This window comes from Pyxicephalus adspersus, chromosome 10 (assembly GCF_032062135.1).
Source record: "Pyxicephalus adspersus chromosome 10, UCB_Pads_2.0, whole genome shotgun sequence".
NCBI classification, from domain to species: Eukaryota; Metazoa; Chordata; class Amphibia; order Anura; family Pyxicephalidae; genus Pyxicephalus; species Pyxicephalus adspersus.
The window spans coordinates 26,733,484-26,750,580 of record NC_092867.1 but is presented as its reverse complement, the minus strand read 5'-3'; the positions used below and the strand labels follow the sequence as shown (position 1 = coordinate 26,750,580).

Here is a 17,097-nt window from a genome sequence, read left to right as displayed (position 1 = left end):
CATAAAAGAAGTTACACACCCCAAAAACGTTGGGTCATCTGCTTCTGCTAGAAGCGTGTTTGGAGGTGTTTTTGGATGCCAAAGGCATAGTCATGGTGCACTAGCTTCCAAAAGGCAAGGCCACCAACGGTGACCAGTACTGTAACTCCCTACAAAAGCGGAGGTCCAAGAGTCAACAGTCACAAAGGGAAATTATATGAAACTGTGTTGCTGTTGAACAACAATGCTCAATCACACAACAGCCACAATACCAGAGGTAAAGTCATTGGATTTAACTACACTTTGGCTTTGTGTATTGGCTTAGTTGTAATTGAAAAACAGTACATTTTCTGCGACGCATAAGCTTTGGTACTTTACTGCCACTCCCGCTCCCAAATAGTGACCCCAAAAAATAAGTTTAGCATATATATACCCATTTCAGGGACCCCATACCCCACTTCGTACATTGAAGTTACAGCTTTGTCAATTGCATCTCAATGCAGGCAAGGAAGGGTGGCTTCCTAAACTGTTGTATACATGTATTTAACAAGTGGGGCATATTGGGTTTTGATAAAATACATGGAATTAAACACATGACTAAAGTGAGAGGAGCCAAGGTACCAATTATTGAAAAAATTAGACATATACTTGTTCAAAAAATATGAATGTTGCATGGTTTGCAGGGCAACTGATAACTGACTGTATTTTTCATACAACCCTGTCATCCATATTTCAACATCTTCAGTATGTCATTGGATCCCGATAGGATTAAAAGAAAATGTCAAAACAGCAAACTGATTTGGAAAAGATCTTAGATCCTTAGATGTATGAAAACCCCTGATATTTCTAGACGTTGCAATGATTTTAGGTATTTTATTGATCATGCATTCAGCCTGTTGACCTTTAATAAGAACTGTAATGTAACCCCAAAAGCAATTCAAAAATAAGTTTAAATATCTAACTCTTTACTTTTAACTAACACAAGTAGCATAAGTGCTTGTATGAATTTACACTATTTCAGCTTTCCAGAATCAAAATGATTTCTAATATATTTAAATGACTTAAAATGTAAAACTATTAGCAATTTGTCCATCAAGGAAAGCCGTTGTTCAGGTTGATCTTGTCAAATCAAATGCTCTGTTATATGCCAAGTGGTCCTTGAAATCAGCAACTATGAAAAGGTCTCATTTTTAAGTGTTTCAGTTTTAGAAAGAAGGTTTATGTCTTCATTCTTTGCAGTTCAATTCTGATTTTTTTCCGTATAGTTGTGGTTTGATAATTTAGCCAGTTCAAGCATGCTATAAACAACCTTTATTTTTAAAGAAACAGTAGAAGAAAAACAACATGGAAACTAGCACTGCTTCGGAAAATGAAAATGACATAGCAGTCTATAGTAAGTCACACATGAAATAAACCTGTAAGTCAGCAATGCAACTCCCCGTGTACATAAAAGTAAAAAAAAAAGTTTCTATTAAAGATCCACTCCAGGCAAGTAAAGCTGGGTTGAAGTTCCCAAAAAAAGGAACATATATACTATGCACAAGATAAGATGTATTAGACTATCACAAGATCTCTTATCTCTTAGAATGTACATCCCATTATCAATATGTCAGCAAGGTTGCCCATAGGGAACTGTAGGGCAGGCTTGTATATGTATAAACATAGATAAAAGTGAATATGAAGTTTACCAATCCATCATTTTAAATGAATAGTAGCAGATGTTCATAAAGTGTGTTTCTTCTCAAACTGAATCCATCATTAGCTTGAATAACACCAACATTTGATTGGCATGGGTGCACACAAAGCTTTTCATCAGAAAAAGTATCCAGGATTGTCCTTCTGGTACAATCAGCAATGTTGTATTTTCAATTACGTGATCAACCACTAAGTTGGCATTGTAGTCTTTTACAATTCACTTACAGTAAAGCAATGTAAACACATTCATGCAATGGCAAACATATATTTGAAACGTAAGGTCCAAGGCAGAGGTAGGCAAACTCCCGCCTTTAGGCCTGATATGGCCTAGCCGGTATTCCAGTCCGGCCTAACACCCTCCTAGTTATTTATTGTTGGATCCGGCCTAATTGAATTCTCACTTTATCGCGAGTTCCCACAATAAAATCGATACCATTGAGTTCCCGCACAGTAACGCCAATACTATGCCTAAACAGCATAAGCAACGCGCAGCTACCAGTCTTCGGAAGGTTGACCTGGAACGTTGTGACTTCAACCCTGAATGGACTGACAAATTATTCTTCACCCAACGCGGCAACAAAGCCCTGTGTTTAGTGTGCAACGACACCAACAGCACTTTCAAGCAGTCGAATCTCAAGCGGCATTTTGATGCCAAGCATTCGCACACATACTGAGAAAACACTGTGGATGAGCAGAAGACTGAAGCTGCTCGCTTGCAGTCACGGTTGGAAAAAAACTTTCCTTGAACACCTTGTTTCTTCTGGCCTAGTGTGCCTTCTTGACCTCCTGAAATGGCCTAGTAGTCCAAAAAGTTTGCCGACCCCTGGTCTAAGGTTTCCTATGACCCTACGTTTTAACCAATCATAACTTCCTCATCTTAAGGCATAAATGCGGCAAATTTAGCACAGGCTTGTAAATTCACAGCATCGAGAAACTGTTCGCAACCTGGGAAGCCATTGGATGACTTACCCACATACACACAAACTAAGACAATACATCATTTAAAGGCTATCATACACGGTAATCCACATTTACTTACAGCCTACACTTATTAGTGTGATCTTAAAATTTCTATCAATGAATAATAGCTGTATCAAATTTACATAATATGTTGATCAAAGATCTACTCAAATGCTATATACGTAAATGGCTACAATAAAAGTATATTGTGGCCTTAGGCTGCGTACACATGTCAGATGATTCTTGTCCGATAATCGCCTCAGGGCTGATATTGTAAGAGAATCTGGCATGTGTACAGCATTGGTTGTTCATCGTTCTTGACTCCGTCCTGGCGGATTCATGAAAGACGAACAAGAAACGATCATTCTCCCCCTCTCCATAGAATAGAACAATGCTGTATGTACAGCGCTTGCTCATGTATCGTACAGTCTTTTTTCATTGGAACAGATCCTGAAAGATCATTTCGAACACCAATTATAATCTGCAGTGGTAGCTTCCCCCCTACTGTTACTTTATCAAAAAGAGCAATTAGTGCGTTTTCTTCAACTTGCGTCACCTCCCAAAGTGGAAATGCTAGCTGGAATTCATACAGTGGTTAAGGGTCTTACGCTGCTCGATAATTCAGGCAAACAACATCTTTTTTTAACTGAAAGTAGTGATCCTGATTAAAACTGGCATCCTTTTAAGCTGTTTTTTGTCAAAAAAGGGGAACACAGCAAAATGTCAATAGTGCCTAAATAATGAAAATTTTCTACAGAAAAGGCTGTTCCCCTTAATGGGCTCCTCATTGTCCATCATCCATTAGTATCTTCTTCAGCGACAGAGAATAATGAAATAATTTGCAGGAGGGAATCTTTGCTCCCTGTATATTGAGTAATCATAATAATTGTTCAATCTACACCAATTTCTTCTCAAATAGTGGTTATTGTGGTATCACACTTTTGGGAAACTTAAAGCTGATCTAAACTCAAAATAGTTTCTTTATATGAAAGGGTAGACAATCCTAATATATGAAATAAAAATGTATATGATCCTTCTGCTCATCGCCAACAATGTGCAGAAGCAGCCTTTTGTTTAATATGAGAAAAAAATGATAATCTCACACATGCATAATAGGATCGGCACTTTTTTCCCCATCTAGGTCACCCGATCTCGCTCCTGTGCAGTATGAGATTGGGTAATATACGAAGAAGAACCCGAAAGAAGAATGAAGATGGCAGCACCCAGCCCTGAAGAAGGATACTTAGAGGACGCGAGACCCGAAGAAACCTCCTGATGGATCGACGGATCCGGGGGATTAAAGGTAAGTGTGATTTTTTTATTTTTTACTCTAGTTGCGCTTTAATGACTCCTATTTCTGATGTGTTGGATAGAAACAGTATTTCTGACAGGCTTCACTGGCCAGAGCAACTAATGAAAATCTAAAAACCAAAATCTGGTCGTAGTTGTGAGTTACATGTGCTATTATTTCCTTAGACACAGTGATAAATGAGGCCCAATACTTTTAATAAACCTTCTTTGAAAAAAAATGTATATATCTTTTCCTCAGCCAGTAGAACTGTTAAAAAAGAAAGGGTTAACTTCCACATAGATGGAGAACCAGGAGCTCCTAATATGCTGTAAAAATACTGACTGCAAAAAATACAGCTTTTGTGCCATTGTTAAACATGCTAGCTTGCCAATTCAGATAATCTCATGTTAAATGATAGTTCAGAAATGTACTCTTTTCTTTTTCCCACCTGGAATATAATTGCATCTTTCTAATAATGGACCTAGCGGTCCGATGACGTCTAGCTATGAGAAATCCAACACATTTTCATTTTTCCTCACCAGTTCCTGTCAAAGTTTATCCAACTGATAAGAGAGGCTTGTCCGTCTGAAACGGCAGCTTCTCCGTAGCAGAAGAGAATGGTTGTAAGAATTGGTACAAGTTCCCGACAGGGAATCAGATGAAGTCTCAGCGGGTCTTGATAAGTGTAAGTTTGAAATACAAAGCAGCTCTAGAGACAGCCAAGATCCAAAGGGAGCCTACGATGATATGTAAACCAGCGTGTCTTTCATTGAAAGCTTTCACTATGTCTATCCACAGTCTATTACCTTATTTCCAGACTTTCAACGGCTCCCAATTTTTTCAGGAAGAAATTAGCTTCTGGCAGGCATTGTTTATGTAGGCACTGCTCATTTAAAAACATATATACCACCAGCTGCAAAAACAATAACTCTTTCTAGGGGATCTTCAAGATAAGCAGTGTCTGAAGAATTTTTGAAAATGATAGATCCTTTGTCTTACGAAACATGATGCTTAATAGGCTGCTGTGTTCTCCCCAGACCATTTTAGCTGGGTGCACCACCCAGCACTTTTCAGCAACCACCCAGCTGTTTTTGGGTGGTTACTGAAGAGTTGGGTCACAGTTCATGGGCTTCCACCCGCCTACAATTTCTTCCCAGCCGGCTTAAAAAAATTTCTGGGTTAAGCACTGGGCTGAATATCTGGTCTTGCAGACAGATTCTAATGAAATTACGAAAAGAGGATGTGTAGTTAACCTGGGAAATAGATGGCAACAGGCTGTGTTATAGGAAGGAGGCACACGGCGTAGGTAGTGTTACCTAAAGCATCTGCTGCTAGCAACCTTACTGCAGATACTACAAGACACCTGTAGAGTTCTTGAGGTGTCCATGAAAATCAAAACTGGTTTGAATGCCCATAGGGGATCTAAACAATATTAAGCAAGTTTTCAAAAAAAAAAAAAAAAATAATTAGCTAATGCTGCAATACTCACCTTCATTTAGGAGCTGTCTGAAAGCAGTACTCTCTTGTTCTCTGCAAGATGCTCTCAGTCTTCAGTGTTAAATGACACCCAGGATATTTTGGAAAGACTGTGATTCAGGGTGTTATGATCACACCCCTAGGAGAGGTGTCCTACACACAGTGTAATAATGTATTAACGTAATCATTTTTTTCCACTCTCTGCATTGGTCAGAACCACCAAGGAAGATCTAAGACGACCTATCAGATAACATGACCAGAATTTCACCCACCAAAATTACCCTTTTCTTAGTTAGGATTTGTCTTAAAATAGGCACCATCCCTGCAATCCACCAACAGCCTCCTACAGGCTGCAGATAAAAGGTACTTCTTCTTAATATTTTTAGAGAAGAATCAAGAATTCTGGCAACCCAATCACTGACAATGTGTTAGTTTTCTGAAAAAACTCCAGAATGTGGAGAATCCCTTTACAAATGAAAATTGACAGCAAACATTATAAAACATAAAAAACGTTTAAAAAAAATCCAACCCCATGAGCACAAAGGTATGTGATGTGTTACAACTATTATCAAATACACAATACACTTTAGAAACAGTCATGTCCGATTTTATTTTAAAGAATCCCCATGAGCTCATCCACATGCTTTATGCTTACAATGCTACAGGAGTATAACAAATGCTGTTTATGATCTTGTGACCTATGTTATGACATAGTCATGCTAGTGTAATAACAATAAACTTTATTTGTACCCTTGATTTATTATGTTGTATGGGTAGATAGTTTGCCAGTTGAATGAACAGATTGCAAAATAGTAAATGTGACACCTGAGAACAATGCTAACCGATGAGGTCAAGATTCCTATTATCATAGCCTGCCAGCGGTCAAGAACCTCTTGATTAAGTCACAAACCCCAGTAGCTCCTGACTTGCTGCTGCTAAATGAATACACCATGTATTAGGCTTGCTCTGTTCTTTGCACCCTTTATAATGCCTCTAAAATCATCACAATCAATATACAATGTACCTCCATGAATAAGGACATGGCCAAACAAGTAACCACAATCCTCGAGGATAAATTAGGCCTCCACCTGGTAATACGGCAAGACAAGGGAGATCAAGGGAGATGTGCATATACACAAAATATTAAACCTAAATTTAAGAACACTCTTAATCAAAACAAAAACCACAAAAAGGAAAAAAAAATTAGCCACAAAAAGGAAAAAAACTTTCAGAAACTGGAGTGGTTGCCATGCCCCCATTCACATCTAATTAGGCTACGTACACAAATCAGATGATTCATGTCCAATTATCACTTCAGGGCTAGTGCCAGACAAGAATCTGGCGTGTATAGTGCTCGTCATCTGGAAAACCGTTCTGGCGTATCCATGGACAAGGAACGATGGTAATGAAAGTGAAGGGGGGAGAGCACAGTGGGGTGCCGATAGCTCGTTCTCCCTCCTACCCTCTCCATAGAGCAGAACAGTTGTATGTACAGCGCTCGTTCATGCATCTTTCAGTCTTTTGTCATTGGAAAGGATTGTGAAAGATCAACGGCAAAAGTCTGTGTGTACAGAGCCTTAATATTATTTACTTTAATTTACTTAATCTTATATTTACTTATCTTGAATTCAGGTACACCAGTAGAAGATTCCCATATACAGACAATTATTTATATCAAATTTGAGCAGAGTAGGATAAATAATGAAGGAATAAGACTTACCCTTTAGATGTCATCCACAAGGCTACATGTTACTGCAAGTTACTTGTCCACTTACTGAACTGTGAATTGTGAACTGTCATTTCTTTGAACCCTAAAAAAAGCAAAATTACACGACTGTCACTTTGTAGAGACATTTCATTTTACTATATCACAAAGAAAAAAAATCATAAGATTATATCCCTCTGTTTAAGCAAGAACAAATAATCGTATCAGAAGACCAAGAGCAATCACAAATATTGGCAAAAGAATTATCAATCCAATATAGTTCTTTAAGTAAACTAAAGGATGAAACGTCCTATTACTCCTAAATCCTCTATATTGATCACAATGGGGAGATCCTCCAACACTTAATGAATCATGGAAAAGAAAACTCCTTTGACAGCCTGCTGTTGTATCTAACCCCTAATGTATTGTATCTCGTCCTTTTTATTATCAGGGAACCTCTGCAACAATTACTATATCCACATTTCACTGTATATTAGCATAGAGGTCAGTTGGAAGAATGTCTCTTACATTGCAGGCCAGTGGGAAGAAGCTTACACCAAGCCAGCCAAGGAGATCTTTGGTTGGCTGTACAAAAAGCCTTTTGCTCAAGGAAAATCCTGGAGGAACTTTGGTAGAGAATCACTGGTGTGGAACCTCTTTTAGCAAACCCCAATTGACAGGGGTCATTCCCCCATGAGCCCCCTGTGTACAGAAGCCCTTCTCTCCTGAGCTCAGGACGAGAAAATTGGGTTCCCTGATAGAAATGTTGCCAACATCCAGAATAGATTATCTTTACGATAGCCATACAAGGCATCATGCAATAATTTAAAAAGCCTGTATTGATCAGGAAGGGGGTTGCATAGACTACTGATTGTAAATTTCTTATTCCCATCCAATATTAGACCTGTATCCATAATCGCACGAGACTTATCTGCCGGGTGTACTTCTGCTCTATCCAATCCTAAAAACAAATAACTTTGGCTACATATACACTTTAAATGAACCTCTTAACATACTGATGACACTGTTCCCTATAAATTGATTAATTAGTATGCAATGATACATAATAAAAGCTGACTGTGGAACATGAGCTCTAATGCTCCCATAATGCATATTATATACCTCTGATAAAAATCTGAGCTTATTGACTATATAAACCAGTTTGATAAATGACTTGAAAACTGTTGTGTAATAAACATGACTCACTTCAATTATCACATGGAGAAAATCTAATTCAAATGAAAAGGCTGGATCTTTGCTAAATTCAATCTGAGAGCAGCTTACCTTTCCAATGCCAGGATTTCTCAGTACTTGACAAACATGATTAATATGCCAATTACCGAGGCCTGTATTTTGTGATTTCCCCCTATTGCTGCCCGCAGACTAGACTGCAACCTAATCCCCTTCGTTAATGTCTTAGACCAAAACACATCAATCGCTGTAAGAATTTCTCTGTTTGCCTACAAAAAGGTTCTTGAGTTTTTAATACAATCAAAAGCTTTTCCTATACAAGCTTTCCATTCTGCAGTATTATAACAATGCAACACTTGCAGGAAAAAATAGCTATTCTGGACACAACAAGTCTTTATTAGGATGTGTATGGGAAAAAGCTGCAAACCTTAAGGTACGTTCATCTTGAGTTTTAGATGCTAATGCAAATTCCGTTCAGTTTTTTGGATGAAGATGATGAATTTTTTGGATGAACAAATGCTGAAATACACAAGCGCTTAAAATGTCTCAGATGATGGCCATAACAATCACACTAAAATGTTTACTATAATAGGTCATTTTCCAGTGCAGGTTAGAAACAGGCTGATATAAGGTAAAAGACTTTATGCTACACCTCAAACAATTCTAAAATGTGCCACTTTTCTGGAACAGGAGAAATTAAATACTGATATTCGAACTTTCCCACACTTTGCTAAATTTGTAATTTAGAAAGGAAATATTCTTTCCGCCATCACAATCCCAAAAAAATTAAACTTCCTCCAATATAAAGTTAATTTAAACCTGCCACAAGAACAATTCTAGGTAATGTTAATTTCTTATTGTTGGGCTGCTACAAAAAAAGATGTAATGACTTCATGACTAGGTATCATATTCATCAAACCTTAGGCTACATACGTCAGATGATTCTCATCCGATTATCGTTTCAGAGCTGATATCAGATGAGAATCTGGCATGTGTACAGCGCTCGTCCAACGTCGTGCATGGATCCACAATCGATCCATCGTAGAAAAAATGAAGGGGGAGAGAGCACAGCGGGGTGCCGCTTAGCTTACTGAATATAAGCATCAATATATATGATGACAGCAGTCTGCATCAATACATAATTGGTTTCTATGGGCCAATGTTATCTGAACATATATTCCCTGATCTTGTAGAAATATCCAGCTATGTGCTATTCCAGCCGATTGTTCTAGTCCACTAAAAGGCAATAGAGTGAAGAATATTCATGCCACATTCAATCCAAAGAAAGATCTATCCAGATCCAATGTACCAACAACCATCTCTTGTTTACGATTTCTCTTTCTTGTTGATTCTACTTTTAAGAAGAAATACCAATTATGATTATTCCTCATTCATCAGCTATAAGTCAATATTGATTGTGTCTCCACTGAAGAGTTAAAGTTAAATTTAGAACAGTTTACACCGAGGGATAGTGTAGAGTTAAACTGAAAATATAAACGACACATAGCTTATATTCATTATCAAATCATTTTATATATATATATTTTTTTTTAATACAACCAATGTACCTGAGTTTAACTTAGCAGTATCTCGCAATGCACGGCAGCACACTGGGAACCAATTGTATAAGCTGAATGTAAATGTATTTCATGTATTTAGCTGTTCACATTTAACAAGCACAAATGAAATGCAGATTAAAATAACAAAACGGTCTCTGGTAGGTAATTCAGATAATACATCCTTCAAATTTTATTTCTTACCATATAAACCATAAAGTGGTAGTTTGGATACATTTATATTGTCTGAAAGCAACGTTCTGTAAGTGGAAATTTCTTTTACCGTAATATCTATTTCCCAAACTGAATGGGGACATCTGATATCAGCGCAGCTTTGGTATAATTGTGATCTATTTTCCTTTGAAACAGGAACGGGAGTAAGTGTCCACTACAAGCAGCATTGTGTATACAAATATCTCTCTTCAATGACCAACCAGCACAGAAAAGCAATCTGCACAGTGATTTTTTATTGGAAACCGACACAAAAATTGTCCGTTAGGAAAACTTGAGCATCTAGATTGGCTGTGAGAACTTACAATAGAACAACCCAAAACATTTAATTATTAACATCCTAGGATCGCTATTGTTAACCAGGACTCCATGGGACCCTGGGTCAGGGGTCCCCAACCCCTGGTCCAACCCCCCGCCGTCTGACAGGTGGGCTACGAGAGCATGGAGACCAGCGGTGACCAGTGGGGTCAGAAGAAGGAACCCGCTGGAGGGGGGTGCACCAGTCAGAGCCACGGACCATGTCTCCCGTATGGATCGCAGGCTTAGGGCAGTGGGCTGGTTGTGTCTCTGGACCTCAGATGGGAGAGTGGGCAAGTTCTGGCATTATGACGTCACCCAGGGGGAAGTTTCTTCCCCTTTGAGTGACAAAGGTTGGGGACCACTGCCCTAGGGTACCTTCAGAGGCTGCTTGGGGTTCTTTGAGCATTGGCCAAATACCCTCCCATCAGACAATACATTATTATTTCTAAAGAAACCATGGGTCATACAGCAAGACAACAATCCTAAACATACAAATTTGTCTACCAAAGAAAGGTTAAAGAAAAAAGTAAATGTTCTGGAATGGCCTAGTCAACGTCTTGACCTTTATCCAATTAAAATGTTGTTGAAAGACCTAAAGCCAGCAGTTCATGTGAGGAACCCCACCAACATCCAAGAGCTGAAGATGTTCTGTATGAAGGAATGGGCTAAAATTCCTCAATGTACAGGACTGATGAACAGTTACCGCAAACATTTAGGTACAGTTATTGCTGAACAAGGGGTCACACCAAATAATAAGAGCCCAGTTCACTTACTTTTGCCACATGCATATGATATAAGATCATTTTACAAATACATGACCAAATATAATTTTTGTTTCATGTTAAACTAGTTTTTCTTCATCTGCTTTTAGGACTTATTTCAAAAACTAATTTGAAATGTCACATTCATATAAAAATATTTGAATTTTAAAGGGTTCACAAACTTTTGAACACCCCTATTTTATATATATATATATATATATATATATATATATATATATATATATATACCAATGGGCAGCAAGCAATGTAACAAACGTAGCACAACAAGCCCAAGATCATTTTGGCTCCAAGCTTTCTACAGCACTCAGGACAAAGCAAGCTGGAGAAACGTAATATCTCCTTCATTATTTCCTCTTCATAACCCGATTTAGGTTGAAAGACACAATTCTTCTATAAGCAGAGCAGAAAATCATATTTCCTGGAAAAGGAGCCAGTTAATGACATTACAGCGACACGAGGGAAGGAATGAACTTTGTGCCCTCCAATCAGCTTTTGCACAGATGGATTTTATTCAAAGACAATAAGAGCTATCATTTACGTATCAACAGAGCTAATTCTCTGAATATGACATATCTTTGTGTCAGTTCAGGTTGAAATTTTAAAGATATATTATTCTTTTTTTAATACAACCAGCCATTTTGAGCACAGATGCCGAGCAACGAAGGACAAATCAGTTGGAATTATTTACGATCAGAAGTAAAATACCTCCTCGTAAGTACACCGCCTTAGCAGTGTTCTCCCCAGCCCCTTTTAGCTGGGCGCACCACCCGGCACTTTTTAGTAACCACCAGGGTGTTTTTGGGTGGTTACTGAAGAGCTGGGTCACAATACAGGGCTGCCACCTGCTTCTTGCCACCCAGCTTGAAAAATTTTATAGGTTGAACACTGCTTAGGATTTAAATCCCATCAGGATGATAATATTGAAACTGTCCATAGACAAAATGACTGTGTTTTTTTTTTTTTTTTTAAGGTCCCCTCAACCAAGCCCATATTTACCATCTGGGCACTGCTCCAGTGCAATCTCCATCACAGCCAGAGTCAATAACCGGTGCTTCCCTTCACAATAATCTGGACTGGCAACAGTAACTCAAATAACTCCTCATTAAAACCGAGGTATGGAGAACAGCATTTGAACTTTGAAGCAGATGGACACCAGACTACTGGCTCACTAAAGAAAAAAAAAATAGAGAAGATTGAAAACACGTTGGCTAGTCTGCTAGTCTTGGTTTCTGCTGCCATGGCCAGATGGTAGGGTCAGGATTTGGCATCAAGAACATGAAAACATGTTGATTTATCCTGCCTTGTATGAATGGTTCAGGGTGGTCATGGTGGTATAATAGTGTAGACCAGGGGTGACCAACAGGTAGATCGCGATCTACCAGTAGATTGCAAAGGCAACGCGAGTAGATCACGGAGCCCTGCCTTCCAAAATAAAGGCACAGGAGTTATTAAGTCCAAGTTTTTATTGTTGATAGATCATTTTGACTTGGTTATTTTAAAAGTAGCTCACAAGTCAAAAGAGTGTGGGCACCCCTGGTGTAGACAATATCTTTTTGGCACACTTTGGCACAAACTGAGCATTGTTTACATGCTACAGCCTATCATAGTATTATTACTGAACACTTCTATCCTTTAGACCATTCAGTACCCATCTTCTTATGGTTACTTCAATATGCCATGTCACAAAGCTCAAATCATTTCCAACATGGCAACAAGTTCATTGTACTCAAACGCCCTTTGCAGTCACTAGATCTCAATCCAACAGAGCAGCAGTTGCCAACCTGTGGTCCGCAAGAAAATTTAGGACCCCGCACGGGGAGGCGCACCAGCCAGAGCCGCGGACCATTTCCCCCGTACGGATCGCAGGCTCAGGACGGTGGGCGGCTTAGGTCTCTGGACACAACCTGCCCACTCTCCCATCACAGGCTCAGACTTGCGATGGGAGAGTGAGTGGGTTCTAGCATCATGACGACACTTTGGGGGAAGTTTCTTGCCCTTTGAGTGACACACGGCTCCCCGCGCATGCAGTGGTTGGGTACCACTACAATGGAGCACTTTAGGGGTGTGGAGAAGCAGGAGATTTGCAGTATGGATGTGCAGCTGATAACGGCACAACAGGTGCCAATATGGACCAAAATTCCTCAGCAATGTTTCCAGCACAAGCTGTGCCATGAAAAATTACTGCAGTTCTGAAAGCAAAAAGAGGTCCAACCAGGTACGAGAAAGGGGACCTAATAATATGGCTGGTAAGTGTATGTGCTACACAGTTACATTTCACATGTCAGCAATGGGAGCCTCCATATTTCAGCACAGGTTTCCTTTTAACAGATTATTTCTGCGCATCTCCACATCTCGCAATTCTCCACATCTACAATACTACTACGATCTGCACTGTTTAAATAAATGAACAATGATTATTGATTAGGATAAAATTAGCTACCATTGATTGTAGTCATACCGTCTCCTAGGTCAGCTGTCTGCAAGGACACAATACTGCTGAGTTTTACTGCCCAAAACTACCTATTAGTGTTTGATAAAAAATAAGAAATGCTCAGGTATCACAAATACACACACACAAATACCATGCCATAAATATTATTATTAATATTATTATTATTACTAATAAACAGGATTTATATAGCGCCAATGTAATACGCAGCATTGTACAGGTAGTCCCCAGGTTACATACAAGATAGGGACTGTAGGTTTGTTCTTAAGTTGAATTTGTATGTAGGTTGGAACAGGTACATTATTATAAAAAATACATTTAGCACAGATGTTTGTCTCAACATATTATTAGGCAGCACGGTGTCAGTTACTGTATAAAATCTTCACTGTGAGCTAATGGAGCCTAGACATTTATTAGCTTCTGGAGCAAGCTGTGCTTTGATATGCAAAATGAAACAACTGCAGAGTTTGTCTTGGTCATTAAAGAGGTTGCAGAAGAGCTCAGTCCTCAGAATGTTTTCCCCAGCGTTTAACCTGAGGCTTTTAAGGCCCATGTTTGAAATCCCCATGCATTCCAATGGGCTAATCTACACCAGGAAAATTAAAACACTGGGTTAAAGCTGGAAAACGCCCAAAAACGTAGGTAAATGCTTCCATTGATTTCAATAGTACATTTTCCTGCGTTTTTAAGCACTTAAAATGCGAATGAGTTAAAAACGCGAGAAAATGCAGCATAGGCAAGCTTCAAGACGCTAAAAAAAGTAAAAATAAAAATAAAAGTGCATAAAAACGCACATAAATGCAATAGGAACGTTTACATACGTTTTTAAAAACGTGTAGACCCAGCCTTAAGATCACCCACAACCTCCGCTGTGTTTAGCAAAAGATTTCTTCTGCAAGTCATAAAAAATGAAAACATCAAGTCTCCATCCAGCAAAGCGTGCAGGAAAGCCCGTTTGTATCTAGGAACTGTCCGTATGTCGGATGTCCTTAGCTAGGCGACTACCTGTACATTAAAAAGGTATAAGAAAAAGGTTCATTCAGTATAACAAAAGGCAAAGGGAAGTAGTTGCCCATATAATAGCCTAACCTGGTTTTTCTTAAATCAAGAATTAAACAACAAGACTAAGGGGTACATGTAAAAAGAAATTGCCATCAGAAAACATGTCGCCACTTCTTTGTTTTCCAGTTCTGTAAATATGATTTTTAAAGGGCTATCATATATGGTACAGTGCTCAACCCAGAAATTTTTTCAAGCCGGGTGGGAAGAAATTTTAGGTGGGTGGCAGCCCCTGTATTGTGACCAAACTCTTTGGTAACCACCCAAAAACAGCTGAGTGGGTGCTGAAAAGTGCTGGGTGGTGCGCCCAGCTAAAAGTGCCTGGGGAGAACCCTGTGGTACAATATCGATCAGTGCAATCACTTAAACAGTATATTTGATCTGCATTTTTAAAAGTGATGTACGCAATGAAAGCGCTGGTCCTGGAAACAAACACAACTGCGATCTGTGGGGAACTCTAACAGGTGATATATAAAGTGAGATCAGGTAATAGTAAAAGCCGTGTCTGCACAGCATAGAGAAGCACTAACACCTAATAAAGCCGAGTGTAAAATAAGCTGTATTATAATTAGATTTTATTTAATATTTAATTAGCATGTTGTAGAGACAGGGGGCAAACAAGCAGAACTTTAGATTTATCTTTTTTTTCACAGCAGCCCCCTACAATGGTTGAATGTTCAGCAGAAAATGAAGCAGTGTTGAGTCTGGGTGCTGTGTGTCACCTCTCATACAAACACTTGCAATCAAGTCACTTTCTCTGCTGTACTATACATACTCTGTGTTACAGATCTGTAATATATATCCAGAACCCTCCTCCCCCATGTGGACCGCTGCCAAGAACACCAACAACATGCTGCCATGATCCCTCCCCAGAGATGGCTGAATGAATGCATCTGACTAGCTCAGGAGTTCAGAATAAAAAGACAGTTTGTAAATAGAAGACAGGCAATGTCTTGTAGAAAGGATTCAATATATAAAGGTCAGATTCAATGTACACGTATGCAACCTTAAAAAACAGAATCCTCCTTCTTCAGCATCTTATGTGTTCTATCAGCCGACATAAGATAATGTATATATAAAAGAATATTAAAATTCATCTTGTATGGTTTATCAAGTGCAAGCAAAGTTACATATGCATGGTAGATAATTGTTGGTCGAGAAAAACAGGTGTTGTTTATCAATACACTGGGACAGATTGATGAACAGTCTATTGGGGGTGACCATTGGAGGGAAGCACAGTGGGGTGCTGCTTGCTCACCCTCACCTCTTCATATATTAGAATGATGCTGTGTGCACAATGCTTGTTTCTTCATTTATCACTAGGAAAGATCATTTCCAGATTCAGCAATCTGACGTAGGTGTGAGGCTTTATTCAAACTGGTTGTTCAGAGATTTCTAAATTTTCTGTTTACTGACAAAAGTCAATTAACGAGCCGGTTCAATAAGATTTGAGGGTGCACTTGCTCATCAGCCAATCAGAATTTATCATGCTGAAAGCAATACAATAGGGATTCCAACTTTAAATGTGATTTAATGGGAATGTCTTCTCACTGGGGAATATGGAATAAACCTGTAAGAATGAAAAAAAACCCCAAGGAGATGAAATATAAAGAAGATTCCTGGGGTCCTATATATAAAGCAGTGAATCTGACATCAACAGTCCATGTGTTTTATTAGCAGTAACTGATACTCCACTAGGAAATGTTTCAATGAATGTCAGATTCACTGCTTTATAAATAGACCCCCTAGAAATTTGTCTATATTCATCTTAACAAAGTAGCCAAACAGGTAATGGATTTACACTAAATATAAACCGTGCTTAGATAATTCCAGCTCAAGTGTTTACATGCTGAAAAAGCAGTGAATGCCCTTTAAAACAAGTTCTCATTCACCTCTGTATCTAGAAGCATTGTGGAGGAATGAATGTTCAGTTTTCCCACAAGTGTTGAACTCTGCTATGGAGAACAGATCTTGGCACCCTGTCAGCTATTTAATACGAACAACCACAAGATGTTTTTAAGTTGTTAGAAACTGACTAAATTGGACTTTAGAGCTTTTACGCACCATAGTCAGTGCAGGTTTTATCATTCTGTTCCTTTCCTAGAAGCACGTCCAGCCCTGGAGCTTTTCTCTAAACTCTGGAGAACTCCCAGACTTAACAACTTGTTCCTTTGCACAGAAGTACTGCCAGTCTCGCCAGCCATCATTGGTCAAAAAGAGCAGAAGTGCCAGTCTCATCATCTCGGTCTTATGGCCTATATCACTGGCTGTCTATTTCACTACACAGAGAGAGACAATCTCTCCATCCTGCAACTAGTCAGGGGCACTGCTTGTCTGACTGCCAGCCTCACCATCCTGCTCCGCTAGCAAAAAGCATTCACATTCCCATCATCCCTCTCCTCCAGCACTGCCAGCCTCCTCAC

General features: G+C 39.0%; 1 protein-coding gene across 2 annotated transcripts in view; it reads right to left on the bottom strand.

Annotated features, from left to right (window-relative positions):
* The window catches only part of SGMS1 (sphingomyelin synthase 1), a 157,435-nt gene extending 142,983 nt beyond the window's left edge, over positions 1–14,452 (bottom strand). For both annotated transcript variants that reach the window (XM_072425160.1, XM_072425161.1), the window contains exons 1-2: positions 14,437–14,452; positions 7,122–7,212 (exon numbers count right to left, since the gene is read on the bottom strand). The gene's annotated coding sequence lies outside the window, so the exon portion shown is untranslated. The remainder of the gene's footprint in view (positions 1–7,121; positions 7,213–14,436) is intronic.
* Between the last annotated feature and the right edge of the window lie 2,645 nt (positions 14,453–17,097).